The sequence below is a fragment of the Mus musculus genome, chromosome 15 (genome assembly GCF_000001635.26).
Source record: "Mus musculus strain C57BL/6J chromosome 15, GRCm38.p6 C57BL/6J".
Lineage (NCBI taxonomy): Eukaryota > Metazoa > Chordata > Mammalia > Rodentia > Muridae > Mus > Mus musculus.
In genome coordinates, this window is record NC_000081.6 from 15,799,100 (window position 1) to 15,816,546 (window position 17,447).

The 17,447-nt window shown below is 35.7% G+C and overlaps 1 long non-coding RNA gene across 1 annotated transcript in view; it reads left to right on the forward strand.

Annotated features, from left to right (window-relative positions):
* Nucleotides 1-15,765, forward strand: part of 4930557F08Rik — a 36,751-nt gene extending 20,986 nt beyond the window's left edge. The window contains exon 3 of the long non-coding RNA XR_383847.1: nucleotides 15,696-15,765. This is a non-coding gene — a long non-coding RNA (RIKEN cDNA 4930557F08 gene). The remainder of the gene's footprint in view (nucleotides 1-15,695) is intronic.
* The last annotated feature ends 1,682 nt before the right edge of the window (nucleotides 15,766-17,447 follow it).

The following is a 17,447-nucleotide window of genomic DNA, read 5'->3' on the forward strand; positions in this document are numbered from 1 at the left end:
TACAAGATCTTCCAAGAATTTCAATAATAATACCTAAACTCTTTCAGACTCATCCTTGTACAGTCTCAAGTCTCTGTATATATTTTCAAAGCAACTGAGATGTAAGCTTACTATACAATTTCAGAATGTATATGACATTTCCATTTAAATATGATATGTTTGTTCAAGTATTCTCCTTTAGATTTCATTCATACTTTGTCTACATGTATGGATGTTTGCCACATGTGTCTCCAGTAAACACAGAAGTCAGAAGAAAGTATCTGATCTTCAGGAAACAGAACTCTGAATGCTTTTGTATCATCACATTTCCTAGAGACCAGACCCAGGTGTTCTAAAAGAGGAATGTGCTTGTAACTGCTCAGACATTGCACTTACACTATATTCAATATTTTTTCAATCATTTTTTTATTTTGAGATTATAATATAATTGCATAATTTCTCTTCCCCTTTTTCCCTCTAAGCCCTCCTTCATACCCTCCCTTGCTCTTTTTCAAATTCATAGCCTGTATTTGTCAACATTCCTATTCAAAGAAAATCTTCATGCAAAAACGGGCCATTCAATTTTATGTCAATTTTGTGTTACTTCTTTTGACAGGCATATTCATTCTACAGTTGAAAAACCTTGAAGGATCACAGTGGTAATGACAGTATATTTCCCAGGTCATGTAATTTACAGTTTGTCATTCTTCATTTTGTGTACTGTAGTACACAGCATCAGCAATACATAAACGGTATATTGACAGCTTCAGAGTTTTCAGTGTGAATAGATTTTCTTTTTAATTTTGGTGACTGTCAAATCAATTATAAATGTTCTCATAAATTACAGATGGTTTAAAAAAGATGTGTATTTACGTGTCTTTATGCTATTGTATCGATATGTATATATGTGCTGTAACTAATTGGTATGCTTCGTTTATTTGATGGAAGAGAATTATAAGATTTTCACAATGATTTTACATTGACTAATTCATCCATTAATTGTTTCATTTTAACAGTCAAGGATTTTATCAACATAATTTGATAATACCCAATAAAGATTTTCTTAAATGATCATTTTGAATATGAAATAATTATATAATTATATATATCCTACTGGAACCCAGAAGGATGTATAAGAAAGCTAAACAAACAAACAAAACAAAAAAAAAAAACAAAAAAAAGATTGGATTTTCAATTATTACTCAACTCTCTGACCAGACTTAGATAAATACATTGAATTTCACTTATTTTGTGCAGGCTTTTACTATAGAATACTTATTATAGTGCAAGTTATATTGAAAATAAATTTTTTGCAAGTAAGTTTTATAAAGATACTTTGTAAGTTCGATACTTATAGAAGAGAAAGTAGGGAAAAGCCTCGAAGATATGGGTACAGGGGGAAATTTCCTGAATAGAACAGCAATGGCGTGTGCTGTAAGATTGAGAATCAACAAATGGGACCTCATAAAATTGCAAAGCTTCTGCAAGGCAAAAGACACCGTCAATAAGACAAAAAGGCCACCAACAGATTGGGAAAGTATCTTTTCCTATCCTAAACCAGATAGGCTACTGTTATCCAATATATATAAAGAACTCAAGAAGGTGGACTCCAGAAAATCAAATAACCCCATTAAAAAATGGAGCTCAGAACTAAACAAAGAATTCTCACCTGAGGAATACCGAATGGCTGAGAACACCTGAAAAAATGTTCAGCATCCTTAATCATCAGGGAAATGCAAATCAAAACAACCCTGAGATTCCATCTCACACCAGTCAGAATGGCTAAGATCAAAAATTCAGGTGACAGCAGATGCTGGTGAAGATGTGGAGAAAGAGGAACACTCCTCCATTGTTGGTGGGATTGCAAGCTTGTACAACAACTCTGGAAATCAGGCTGGCGGTTCCTCAGGAAATTGGACATAGTACTACCGGAGGATCCAGCAATACCTCTCCTGGGCATATATCCAGAAGATGTTCCAACCGGTAAGAAGGACACATGCTCCACTATGTTCATAGCAGCCTTATTTATAATAGCCAGAAGCTGGAAAGAACCCAGATGCCCCTCAACAGAGGAATGGATACAGAAAATATGTTACATTTACACAATGGAGTACTACTCAGCTATTAAAAAGAATGAATTTATCAAATTCCTGGGCAAATGGTAGGACTTGGAGGGCAACATCCTGAGTGAGGTAATGCAATCATAAAAGAACTCACACAATATGTACTCACTGATAAGTGGATATTGTCCCAGAAACTTAGAATACCCAAGATATAAGATACAATTTGCTAAACACATGAAACTCAAGAAGAACGAAGACCAAAGTGTGGACACTTTGCCCCATCTTAAAATTGGGAACAAAACACCCATGGAAGGAGTTACAGAGACAAAGTTTGGAGCTGAGACGAAAGGATGGACCATCTAGTTAGTGACTGCAATATCCGGGGATCCATCCCATAATCAGCTTCCAAATGCTGACAGTATTGCATACACTAGCAAGATTTTGCTGAAAGGACCCAAATATAGCTGTCTCTGTCACTACGCCGGACCCTAGCAAACACAGAAGTGAATGCTCACAGTCAGGTATTGGATGGATCACAGGGCCCCCAAATGGAGGAGCTAGAGAAAGTACCCAAGGAGCTAGAGAGATCTGCAACCCTATAGGTGGAACAACATTATGAACTTACCAGTACCCTGGAGCTCTTGACTCTAGCTGCATATGTATCAAAAGATGACCTAGTTGGCCATCACTGGAAAGAGAGGCCCATTGGACTTGCAAACTTTATATGCCCCAGTACAGGGGAACTCCAGGGCCAAAAAGTGGGAGTGGGTGCGTAGGGGAGTGGGGGGGGTATAAAGTGGGAGTGGGTGCGTAGGGGAGTGGGGGGGGGTATAGGAGACTTTTGGGATAGCATTGGAAATGTAAATGAGGAAAATACCTAATATATATATATATATATATATATATATGGAATATATTATATATATATGGAAGCCACTGCAGATCTTTTACTAAATGGATGTAATACATTTTCCCATTGATTTTTAACTATGTGTATGCCAATATGTTATTGCTGCTGCCAGCTTTTTTTAGACAAGATTTTTTTTTCTCTATAAACAATAGATGCAGAAACTTGTTACTGCCCCACATGTTGAGAAAAAAAGTGTTGGCTGAACATTCATAAATAGCAATCCTATATCACTGCCTTCACAGCTCTGTAAACAGCCTAGAAGAGGCTTAGAAGTGATGTAGGATCCAATGAATGTATCTGCATTTTATGCTGTATTTCTGTCATGATGTGGTTTTTGCATTTATGAACTAACAGCAGCTCCAGACCAAAGAAGTTTAGGTCAATGACCACTGTACTATGGAGAAGTGACTGAATAGATCCCATCTTTTCATGAAGATTTATAGGCACTTAATAATTGATTAGGGAGATGTATCCTTTTTTTTAACGGTGTTGGAGCCACATATAGGATACTCAGTCTCAGTAGTGATTGCTAATATGAGCCTTTTCTGGGCTGTTCTGAAAGCTGTTGAGGCAATGACATACGTTTGTCATTTAGGAAAATCCATTAGCTTTCTGTTTTTGATAGTTTTCTTGACTGCCTAAGCTTGAAGACCCTGGAACTAGCTCTGTGGAATAGGATGCCTTCAATCTCAGAAATCTTTCCTCTGAGTGCTGGGATTAAAAGTATGTACTACAATGCCTTGATCTAAATTGTCCTTTAATTTCTTTTCCTTTTGGAAATTTAGCTGGGTGGGGTCTTTTTCTGTAGTCCCAACTCTTTATTCTACTTACTATTACGCTTTTCACTAATCTGTTTAGTTCCTTGAACACTGGACTAAGCTCCATTCCACTTCCCTTTGTCCTTTTCTTCTCTTTATTATATATTTTGTAATTTCCTTTCTCCTTTACGTTATAGATCTGCATTAGTGACCACTAATAGCCACATAACAGAGACAAAAGTCGGTAGTTTCCTCTGTTGTATTTATTCTGCCAACACAATTAACCTAAAACTCTTCAGTTCAGTGACAGGCTGAGTTTTTAGAAAAGAGCAAAAAAGGAGTCACATTCTTCAGTTAAAAAAAAAAATCACAAGAACAGTTTACATCCTATATACTAAATTACTTCTTTGTAACCACTTGTGCCAGACCCCATAGTTCAAACCACTCTAAGCACCACTGTCTTCCATGCTCCTAATAATATAACGCATTCAGCTCAACTTGAAATGTTCAATTCTTTTCTAATCTAAAGTCCCAGAGTCCACATTCCTTCAAACAAAAGCGTTGTAAGACTTATCACACTAAAACCTAACTCCTGTCATAGATAAGGATTTCTCATTGTGAAGAGTCATCATAACCTTGACATCTCTTATTAAAAAAAAAAAGCAATTAATAGGGGCTGTCTTAAAGTTCAAAGTTAAAGTCCATTATCTTCATGGCAGTCAGCATGGTGGCAAGCAGACAGATATGATGCTGGAGAAGGAGCTGTGAAGTCTACACATGAAAGTTCAGGTAGCAGGAAATTAACTGTCTTGAGCATCTGAGACCTCATAGCCTACTTCCTTAAACATGTTAATTTTTAAGTGAGTATGCAAAGACCATAAAATATGATATCTTCAGAATTTGTAATTTATTAAAACTTATTTAGTATTTTGTACTTTCTCCAACACAGCCACACCTTTACAAGATATACCCCCTAATAACGTTACTACTTATGGGCCGACTGGGACCATATTTATTAAAAACCACCAGTCATACTTACTGTTACACACAAAAATTACCCAAATTTTCCAGTAAATGAACTGAAATTTGATGATTATACAGCAAGTTATACAAACTATTTCAGTAAAGCCCTTCATAGATTTTAATATACCTTTTACCAAATATTTAATGAATTTGGTATATAGTGTCTGCCCAGTCCTTCAATTCTAAAGATACATTCCAATTTTAATTTCCTCTTAGAACAATTAGAGTTATTTAGATCAGTTTTATATTACCACTTGTAAAACTGGTAATCTCCATAATTTAAACATGTTAATTTTTAAGTGAGTATGCAAAGACCATAAAATATATCTTCAGAATTTGTAATTTATTAAAACTTATTTAGTATTTTGTAATATCTATTTTTAATATTTCTGGTCATATTAAATTTATTTGCAGGTATATTTGGTATAGTCTAAAATTTTCACATAGGCCTATTAACTCAGGTTTCTTAATTATTTTTTTTCAATACCTGTGTTATTTCAGGATTTTCTATGGACTTAGTCCATGGATGAAAGCTTTAATTGAGGAATTCTGGTTTTGGTTTATTTCGTTGCTTTCATAAAACACAGGAGGATTTATTCATTATTATTTAGTAGTGTATCTGTGTCTGAGCCAGAATAACTTAGTAGGAAGCCCATGGGTTCAATGAGAGTTTCAACAGAAGATACAAGTTCTGACCAAATATTCCCAAGCTGTATGACTTCTTTAAGTACCAGAGCTGTACAAAGGATATTCAGAATCTCCTTGAAACAAACATGACAGCTTTTTACCTTTGTGAATGTAGCAGGTGCTCACATCAACAACACACAGACAAAAATTGTGTCTTTAACAGGGTTGACACAGCCTGTACCTCTGTCTGTATGGGATTGGTTAGATATTTTATACAGCATAGTAGAAAGTGAAATTTCAGGGTCTTGTACAGAATTCGTGAGAATTGTAAAATGGCCATAATAGATCATTTTTACAAATAAATTCATGTAAATGCAGGGCTGATGTGTGGCAGCAATGCAAGCATCTGATGTTGTCATTCCTTTTGCCTCATATTTTTGTGTGGCATTGTCCATATTTTCTCATCTCTGCTCATACTAAATTTGAAAGAAGTAAATCTCCCAAATTGTTTTTTTTTTCTTCTCAGGCATAGACTTTCAACATTAACATTTCTTGCAGTAAAAACCCAGAGGGAAAGCTACCAGTGAAACTTTGTCATCATAATAGCCCATGGAAGATTTTCATACTTGGCTGCATAGTGTGCAGGAGTCTATTTTACAATATAACTTTATACTATGATAGTTAGATAAAGTTATGCTTGAGAGCTAAAGGAGATGCTCTGGAAACATAGTTACTGCATTTATTTCGTCTATTGTGTTACCATGCTACTGCCTTTTTGAGTTATGTACAAAAACAAACAGGACAACTCTCATAAGGGCAACATATATTTCAGGCTGGCTTACAGGTTCAGAGACTTAATCCTTAGGAGCATGGCAGCACGCAGGATGGCATGGTGCATAAGGAGCAGAAGTTCTACATCTTCATCTGAAGTCCAATAGGAGACTTGGTCTCATGTGGTTAGGCTCCCACACCCTCAAGGTCCAACTTCATGCAACAAAGCGACACTTCCAAATAATACCAATACCTAGGTCAACTATACTCAAACTACCATATCATTATTATTTATTTATTTATTAGAGTTCCAAAAACATATTTTATAGAAAATAGGAATTTAATGATTATTGGTGATGGTGATGATGATGATGAAGAGGAGGAGGAGGAAGATGAGGATCAGCTATTTGTGTTAAAACTATCACTATCTAAAATAAACAAATCCAAATTCTTATTGGAAAAATTTCAAATCAGCCATATTTGGACATATTCTGTTAGTGATGATTGTTGATATAATTTTACTTTAGGCATAGCAAAAATAATCTTTCCAATTTCAAGCTTACAGGAGTTTATATTCATTTATAAAGTTTTGCTATTTTATTTACTTTTAGAACGTAAACACAATATAATTCAATGCTAATTGTAAAAAAATTACTAATTTCTGCTTATACTGTTCATTGAGTTTATAAGCTCTTTAAACTATTATGTATTCCTATCATGAAAATAGTCTTAAAAGTTTAATACAAATAATATCCTTTTTACTTAGATTAACTTGCTACCATGATGTAAAGAGTGTTATTAAAAATTAATTTTATTCCATCAGCACTCATATTACTAATTTAAATTTGGTCATAGAGTAATCAATTAAAGTAAAGCATGCTGTGTGAACACTAAACATAGCATAATCATTTAATCTATTTAGGCTACCCCTGCTGTCTTCCACATCATTTCTATGGTGACAACTTATAAGTCAAACTATTTAATAGAAAAAAAAATCCCATGATGATAAGGCTATCATTTAATATATCTTGGACTTGTGGGTAATGAAAATATTTTGATTTACTTGGTTTATATTTAGTGATAAATTTTAAATATTATAAAACTTATACCATAGAAATAAACTAAACTCATACGTAAAGTTATAGCAGAAAATAGGTATAGAAGATGAGTAATACATGGGAAAAAAAAAACAAAGATTTCATTGGTCCAGTGATACTCAAAGAAGAGTAGCAGGAAAACTACTTGTGATAACTTTCATGCAAACAGTACTATGACTAAATATCACACTTATTCCTTGGGAAGTTAAAGGTGTTTTTTTTTTTCCTCTTGGAATAATTGTTTAAAACCTTGGGAGAAAAATTATATTGGTGTGATTGAGATAATACTATTTGGAGTTTTGGAGATCTCTGATAATTTGCCTATAGTTGTAAGCTCAACATGATTTTTGTAAGTTGACCTCTTTAAAAGGGACTTGAACTTTTCTGGAAATATTACTGTTGTTTCTCCTTTGCTTTGTAAAGTGATGCTTTTCGCTATTACTATTCTATACAGGAATATAGTTATGAAAGATTGTTTCTCAGTACATGAATTAGCTATCAAGTTATCTTACAGTAAATACTGTGACTTGGTTCAAATTATGGACTTCAGTTCACACAGTAACATTCAGACTAGAAGTCAAGTCAGAAATTTGGGAGGTTAAATATCTTGGAACAACTGTACACTGAGGTCAGGGTATGCTTCTCCACTTAACAAAAACTACAGTATATCTATTGTAACTGAAGCAAAACCCAACTCTCTCCTTCCCCACAAAGTCTATGAAAGAGAGTTCAGAATCTTCCCTTGATAGTTGTTAGAATTTACCACATGAAGATTTTTCCCTAGTGATATTAATTCTGTATAATTTTCAGTAATATACAAAGACCATATCTATCATACTGTGTAGCTTGTTTTCTCCATCAATATCTGCTCTGAACTTAAATTGGTGTGAGATGGAAAGATGGTATTGGACTAGTAGAGAAATATGTTCTCTCCAAATTTTAGATGACTTACACTCTAGAAATATTATATTTCCTGGGTTTAAACACTCAGTATTATTCCTGACCACTGGCATAAAAATGAAGGAAAATAAATGGATAGATAGAAGAATTTTCCCAAGCTTTGGATACTTTTATGATGGAGAATAGGTGTATGTTACAATGACAATAAATAACATTTCAGGAGAGTTTAATCAAGCCATCCATATGATTGAAAATTGCAGATATACTTCTTTAAAGCCTTTATCTTGGGATAGAAAAGACAACATTATCAAGGATATTAACATCTGCTAAATATATATAATAGCCTGGAGCATAGTTCTATACTTCCATTCTATCTCTTTCATTAACTTTTGTAAACTTCAGCTGAGCTATCCAAATTCAATCAGTGAATCTAGCAATTCCAGGCTTGCTATTAATATTTCATGTTTGACTTAATCACACAGCTTTTGACTGGACTGTTGTCACACTTATTTTGAGCCTGTTGAAATTGATAGCCACTGAGCAGCTCACCGCAAATTTTTCTTCCTTACATAATTTCTCGAGGACTATGATGAATAATTTAATTAGACTTTTCATTGCTACACCAATTCTCATCTTCTTCCTTTACCTCAGCATAAAACTCAATTATTTAATAATATTCCCAGAGATATCTTTTTATTTAGTCCAAATTCAGTAGTTTTTTTCTTACTAATGTATGACTTGCATGTTCTTCATTTTGAGTGATATCTTAGGCACTTGAAGGTACCATGCTAAATTTAATGGGCATAGTCACTTTCTGCAGTGTAAGTCATAGGGAAAGCATTATGGCTATTTAAAAAATCTTTGAGGGGTTAACTGAGATAATTCATCAGTATGATGTAAAGAAAAAGACAGCCAAAAAGAGAGTAACTACTTTCCAAAGAAAGTGCTATCTAAGCAAGATTCATTATTCATTAGCAGCTCTAGTGGACTACATAAGCATCAAAGAATACTTGTATTCTCTTATCACTATGGTTCTGTCATTTAGTGCCATTACAATGAAATCCATGTTATCACACTGTGACTATTCTTTTCCCACAGTTCTATTGAAGATTTATTGGCATTGAAAATCTCATATTTGGAGGTTCTAGATCAGCAAGTTTTATGTCAATTTCAAACATGATATGGTCTTTTGCCAACAGGGAACATCAATTGAGATAATTGCCACACCCAGACTGGTAAATATTATTCCTCCATGATCTCTCCATGTTTGCTACCCCAGGGTCCTTCGAGAAATTCTCAGTATTATGAAATAAGATCTGTAAACTAAAATTAATTCTTTGCTCTCCAATTTGCTCTTGGTCATAGCATTATGTGACAGCAATAGAAACTATGACAGGGCAACATAATATTTTGATAAATAAACTATTGTTAATCACAAATAAGCTAACATAGTCAATGTAGTACCAAGTCAGTCCTTGCCATTTTTCTTAATTGGAGTAAGAAACCTGTTTGATGTTCTCTCTAGATGGAATCATTGCTTAGAATACAAACGTAGGAAAAGAGGTGCTTATTGCCTTAATTTACCTGTTTATATTGTATATTCTTCTCAGATATGTGATTGTAACAAGAAAAAAAACCAGTGAATAATATGTGAAATATAACTTTGGTGCTCTGGGAACTCGTTCCACTTGGATTTAGAGTAAACCAGGAGGTTTACAGACACTTTCTGAATCCAGAACAGGGAAATGTTACAGTAAATCCATTTAGTTTTACTTTGTATGTAGGCAGTAATGTCAAATGTGCTCTGCAGCTATGTTAACGTTTTCAATGGACTCAATGGACCTCCATATAAACTGTTACAATGTGTAATGATTGTGTATAAAACTTCATATATGACAAGTCAAATTTCAGATAAAGGAAAAATGTTTATAAACTACTATACTTAAAACAATAAAAAAAATCTTGTGGTTGCATATGATTGATGTCTCAAAGTTAAGTATAAATATGTAAGGAAAGCCTAAATCAAGACATTTTTCTTTTTGGCAGAAAGTTATTCTCCACCTTGGGCTAGCCTTAACCTACTAATATTCTGCCTTATCTCAAATCATGGATACTAACATATCATCCACAAATAGTGATACCTTGACTTCTTTCTTTCCAAATCATATCCCCTTAATTTCCTTTTGTTATCTAATTGCTCTGGGTAGAACTTTGGATGCTATACTGGATGGAGAAGGAGAGAGTGAGCAGCCTTCTCTTGTCCCTGTTTTTAGTGGGATTGCTTCATGTTTCTATTTATTTAATTTGATGTTGTCTGTTGGTTTGCTGTATATTGCTTTTATCATGTTTAGGTATGTGCCATGAATTCCTGATCTCTATAAGACTTTTAGCATGAAGGGTTGTTATATTGTGTCAAAGGCTTTCTCAGCATCTGATAGTGTTATTTTTTTCTTTGAGTTTAGTTATGCATTGATTGGTTTTTGTATATTGAACCATCCCGGAATCACTGGGTGAAACACACTTTATCATGGCGAATGATTGCTTTGATATGTTTTTGTACTTGGAACTTGTGAGAATTTTATTGAGCATAGTTGCATCAATATTCATAAGTTAAATGAGTCTGACATTCTCATTCTTTGTGGGTCTTTGTGTGGTTAAGGTATCATAATAAATATGGCATCATAGAATTAATTAGGTAGTGTTCCTTCTGTATCTATTTTGTGGAATAGTTTGAGGAATACTTGTATTAGGTCTTCTTTAATGGTGGGGTAGAATGATGTACTAAAACCATTTGGCCCTGTGCTTTTTGTTGTTGTTCTTCTTCTTATTGTTGCTATTGTTATTGTTGTTAGGAGGTTTTAATGACTGATTCTATTTTCTTAGGGGTTATGGAACTGTTTAGATAGCTTACCTGATCTTGATTTAACTTGGTTTCATGGTATCTGTCTAGAAAATTAGTCATTTCATCTAGACGTTCCAGTTTTGTCAAGTACAGGGTTCTTTTTTTTTAATTAGGTATTTTCCTCATTTACATTTCCCAATGCTATCCCAAAAGTCCCCCATACCCACCCACCCCCACTCCTCTACCCACCCACTCCCCTTTTTTGGCCCTGGCGTTCCCCTGTACTGGGGCATATACAGTTTGCATGTCCAATGGGCCTCTTTTTCCAGTGATGGCCAACTAGGCCATCTTTTGATACATATGCAGCTAGAGACAAGAGCTCCGGGGTACTGGTTAGTTCATATTGTTGTTCCACCTATAGGGTTGCAGTTCCCTTTAGCTCCTTGGGTACTTTCTCTAGCTCCTCCTTTGGGGGCCGTGTGACCCATCCAATAGCTGACTGTGAGCATCCACTTCTGTGTTTGCTAGGCGCCGGCATAGTCTCACAAGAGACAGCTATATCTGGGTCCTTTCAGCAAAATCTTGCTAGTGTATGCAATGGTGTCAGCGGTTGGAAGCTGATTATGGGATGGATCCCTAGATATGGCAATCACAAGATGGTCCATCCTTTTGTCACAGCTCCAAATTTTGTCTCTGTAACTCCTTCCATGGGTGTTTTGTTCCCAATTCTAAGAAGGGGCAAAGTGTCCACACTTTGGTCTTCGTTCTTCTTGAGTTTCATGCGTTTAGCAAATTGTATCTTATATCTTGGGTATCCTAAGTTTCTGGGCTAATATCCACTTATCAGTGAGTACATGTTGTGTGAGTTCCTTTGTGATTGGGTTACCTTACTCAGGATGATGCCTTCCAGGTCCATCCATTTGCCTAGGAATTTCATAAATTCATTTATTTTAATAGCTGAGTAGTACTGCATTGTGTAAATGTACCACATTTTCTGTATCCATTCCTCTGTTGAGGGGCATCTGGGTTCTTACCAGCTTCTGGCTATTATAAATAAGGCTGCTATGAACATAGTGGAGCATGTGGCCCTCTTACCAGTTGGGACATCTTCTGGATATATGCCCAGGAGAGGTATTGCGGGATCCTCCGGTAAATTCAGGTGACAGCAGATGCTGGCGAGGATGTGGAGAAAGAGGAACACTCTTCCATTGTTGGTGGGATTGCAAGCTTGTATAACCACTCTGGAAATCAGTCTGGTGGTTCCTCAGAAAATTGGACATAGTATTTGCAGCCCTATTTATAATAGACAGGGTTCTTAATAAGTGATAATATGACAGATATACATAGTGTTGTAGAACTTGTTTTAAAACTATATTTGTTACAGTGATTGAATAAATGATGGAATGCTTTATAAAACTAGGAATATAAGACTTCAGTAATACTTCATTGAAGCATACATTTCACACATTCATATCACAATGTCTAAGAATGTGTATAGAATCCCAATGGTATAAATGGAAAGAATTTGAGTAAATAACTACTCAGTTGTCTCTTTCATCATTTAGCTTGAAATTTACTTGTAGCTCACTTCTCAAGATTGTCTTCTAGGTCAATTAATGAGAAATATTTGCAAAATGAGATTTTTAGTAGAATTAAGTTGAACGAGTAAACAAATTTGAAAAGGAATGGTACTTTTTTTTTTTAACTGAGTCTACTTGTCACTAAGAGAAAGGAAAGAACTTTTATCTGGCTTTGTTCACCCTTCTAGGTTCAGTATTTAGAAGACTAAGCAAGGAAGATCCCCTCAAACTTAAGTGCAGACTGGCCTGGAGAAAGATATTGTGTTTCATAAATATAGAAAGATATAGATAGATTATAGAGAGATAGAATAATAGATAGATGATAGATGGATAGATAGATGATAGATAGATGGATAGATAGATAATTAGATAGATAGAGCAAACCAGTTCGAAAAAAAGAATGAAAAAATATGAATGGACACATGTAGTAATTACTTATCACTTGCTTAACATGGTTCAAGCTTAAATACCTCAAAGGAAATAATAACACTAGTAACTGGTCTGTGTATAGCAGTATCTTAAAATGTCTTTACTAAACTTATTATAACAGTGCATGTCCTTCATGTTTTAATTAAAGTAATGGAGATCCCTTTGCACGTTTACAATTAATTCATGCTGTTGCTCTTGGACCTCGCCCAGTCTAACATGGCTCCTAAAATCCTAAGGTCATGCTTTAAGGATGACTTCACTCTCATTAACAAATACAGCTGAGAAAGACCAATGCTGATGCTGTCAGGGGACCTTACACTTTGCTGTAGACAAAGTCCCATGATAGACTCCTTACTCCTCATTTTTTTTTAGAAGATTTACATATGAAAAGTTTGTCGTCATTAAAAAATATTTCTTAAAACTCAGAAGTATATATATCCCAAGAACTTAAAGCCATTCTTCTAAACTTTATCATCACCAAGAATAGGTTCTCAGTCTCCTGGATGGTAGAATGGAATCCTCAGTTTGACAGCTGCCATCCAGCAGGTGTAGTTAGTACATTTCTACTGACCACCCTTTGTAGTCTTTCCTTTCACTGACTCTAATGAGCTCTATCTGTTTCTCCCTCTCCCTTTAAGACACCAATCAATTGCATGAGAGCATCTCAGCCTTTCCTGTCCTGTCAGGAATTCTTGAATAGCATCTGCTCTAGCCTAAAAACTGAAAGTCTAGCTGTGTTCATTTTGACAGAACAAAGTGAAACTTTACCAGAAAATCTCTTTCTTTGGAATAAAAGAGGTGAAAATAATTTTGATGATATACAATGGGTCGAACTGAAGCTGTGGTCTTTCCTCACAGGAATTCATTATAAGTTGGGATGGTGACACAGAAAGCTTTCATACCATCCTGGTTTCCCCATCTTTGACAGCTACTCCATCCTCCTTTCTGCTAGACCTGCTGACATGAGCAATCACAAGTTTATCACTTGGCTATGATTTCAGAATTTCACACCGCCAACATATTTCCATAGCCTATTCATAACCCCCTCTTTTTAAGCCTACTTCAGAAGCTGAATTTAATATTCTACCAGATTGACCTTCGATATATTTTCCCTTTGACACTGTATCTTATTATGTAACTCAGGCTAGCCCAAAACTCAAGGCACCACAAAGACTTCCTGCTATGTAGTTAAGATTTCTCTGTACAGAAGTGAATGTCAATAATGTTTACATACAATAAGTACATAACATGTTTAGGAGTCCCTGGGACTTATCTTTTATTATAATGGAAAATAAAATGCATTCAAACACTTTTAAAATAAATACAGCCTTGAGACTGCCTTAAGAGAAAAAGCAGATTGAAAATATTTGAGCTGAAGCAGTTATTTTTTGCTTCGTGAAAAAATAAAATTGTAGGGTAACCCCTTAGAGCCCAGAATTAGAGAAAAGAACTGAAAGGAACTATTTTTCAAGAATGAGAGACTTGCTCTAATTAATGTCTTAGACTTTCCTTGTTGGGGGAGTAAGTGGATGGATGTGCCTAGGCTGATTTCAAAACTGCTATGAACCTGCTGTGCTTTTGCCTCTTTGCCCATCTTTTCATAAAATGAATGCATATAAAAAGACCCTTTTCTTGTCTCTACAGACTTGACTGATGTCTCAAAACAGAAAAAGCCACTTTGTAATCCAACGATATTTAAATATTACTTTATATTTTATAAGTGAAGAGTCACCTTTTATGTCAGACAACCTAATTAAGCAAAGATCTTAGAAAGTGTATACCCTGGCTTAGTAAGGGGTGTCATGAATGTCATCATGTGTATTTCCACAAGAAAGATGCAGATAAAGATGATAAAACACACATAGAGAGAAAAGTGTTGGAAATAGCAGACCAAGCCAGTGAATTTTCAACAGTTAAAAAAAAAAAAAAAAACAAAAACCTACAAGAAGCAGAAAACATATCTTCTCTAGAGCCTCTGGGGACCACAGTCATGCCATAATTTAGATTTCTAGAATCCACAGCTATGGAAAACTGCATCTATTTTGATTTAAGGCTCTAAGATTTTACAATTTGCTATAGTAGCTACAGGAAAATAGTGCACCATAGAATCAGTGTTGTAATTTAGGAGTTATGTTAGCAAAATTTTTGTTACAGTGACAATATATCCCAGAGAACAACTTAAAGGAGAAGAGATTTATTTGGCTCAAACTATCGAGAGTTACACACAATCGAAGTACCAGCAAGTATACTTGGAAGAAATGACACATTGTCTCCAAGTTCCACAAATGTTTTAAGCATAATTCAAAATATTAGCAAGCAGGTGGAGAACAGTCATTCATAACATAAGCCAATGGTGACTTTTCATATCTAACACATAACAGATATGATCCTTTCTGAAGATGTGTATCAAAGTCAAAGGGCCCTGAACTTGGTACTATGCACCTAAAAATTTTTATTGGAAGATATGAATTCAGAGCTCAGTTTCTGCCAGAATTTCATCTAGAATACTAATTTGATGAAGGATCTAAAATCCTGTACATATTAAAAAAGACAACAATTGTAGCCAAAGGGGCATCCTACAGGCAGTCTCAGATTATTTTTCCTACTAACAATCTAACGTCAAGTCTATGTCTCTTCTTCTGCAGGACTCATATTTGTGTTGGAATTGCTGGTTTCCCAATTTTTAAAAAGTCTTCATTTTCTTACTAATTCACAGGAGAGTCTTGAAGGTATCACTGGTGGCATGGTGCCCGACAAGATGGAATAGAAGCAGACGGCAAGAAAGGAAGAAAGGTGTGTTTGCAAACTTTATCCTTAAAGAGCTTGACCTGGAGATTTTCATCTTAGCCATTGTGACTGGTGTGAGATGGAACCTCGGGGTGTTTTGATTATCATTTTCCTGATGACTAAGGATATTGAACATTTCTTTAGGGGATGCTTAGTCATTGGACATTACTCATTTGAGAATTCTTTGTTTAACTCTGTGCCTTTATTTATTTATTTATTTATTTATTTATTTATTCATTTTACATTCCAGATTTTATTGGCCCACCCTCCAACTGTTCCATACCACATCCATCCTCTCAGCCCCCCTGTCTCCATCAGGATATCCCCACCCTCCACTGCCATCCCACACCCCACATCCCATCAGACCTCTAAACTCTCTGGGGCCTCCAGTCTTGAGGGTTAGGTGTATCTTCTCTGACTAACTCCAGACCACCATTTCTCTGCTGTATATGGTTTGGGGACTCATATCAGCTGGTATATGCTTCCTGATTGGTGGTCCATTGTTTAAGAGATCTCAGGGGTTCAGGTTAATTGAGACTGCTGGTCTTCCTACAGGTTGCCCCCTCCTCAGCTTCTTCCAGCTTTTCCTTAATTCCACCATAGGGATCAGTACCTTCTGTTCATTGGTTGGGTGCAAATATCTGCATCTGACTCTTTCAACTGCTTGTTGGGTCTTTCAGAGGGTAGTCATGATAGCTTCCTTTTTGTGAGCCCTCTATAGCCTCAATAATAGTGTCAGTTCTTGGGGCCTCCCCGTGAGCTGGATCCCATTTTGAGCCTGTCAATGGACCTTCTTTTCCTCAGGCTCCTCTCCATTTCCATCACTACAATTCTTTCAGACAGGAACATTATGGGTCAGAGGTTTTGACTGTGGGATGGCAACCCCATCCCTCATTTGATTCCCTGTCTTTCTCCTTGTGGTAGGCTCTCTAAGTTCCCTCTAACCACTGTAGAGCATTTCATTTAAGGTCCCTCCCTTTGAGTCGTGAAAGTCTCTCAACTCCTAGGTCTCTGGTACATTCAGGAGGACCCCTCCATCTCCTATCTCCAGAGGTTGCCTGATTTCATTTTTTATGCTGGCCCTCAGGGCTTCAGTCCTTTTCTCCCACCCAATACCATACCATGTTTATTTCTTCCCCCTCCCTTTTGTCCCCTTTCCCTCCCAGTTTCCTTTCTCCCTCCCCTTGTGATTGCTTTCTTCTCCCTCCCAAGTAGGACTGAGATGTCCTCACTTGGGCCCTTCAGCTTGTTGATCTTTTTGAGTTTTGTGGACAATATGCTTTTTTTTTTCTCTAATATCCACTTATTAGTGAATACATACCAAACATATCATTTTGGGTTTGAGTTACCTCACACAGGATGATATTTTCTAGTTTCATCCATTTGCCTGAAAAGCTCATGATGTCCTTGTTAATAATAGTTAAGTAGTATTCTATTGTGTGAATGAACCACATTTTCTGTATCCATTCTTCAGCAGTAGGACATCTGTATTGTTTCTAGCTTAATCCTGCCAATACAGGACAGTGGGGGAATCTTTCCATCTTCTGAGGTCTTTTTCAATTTCTTTCTTCAGAGATTTGAAGTTCTTGTCATATAGATCTTTCACTTGCTTGCTTAGAGTCACATCAAGATATTTTTATAGTTTTTGTGACTATTATAAAGGGTTTCATTTCTCTAATTT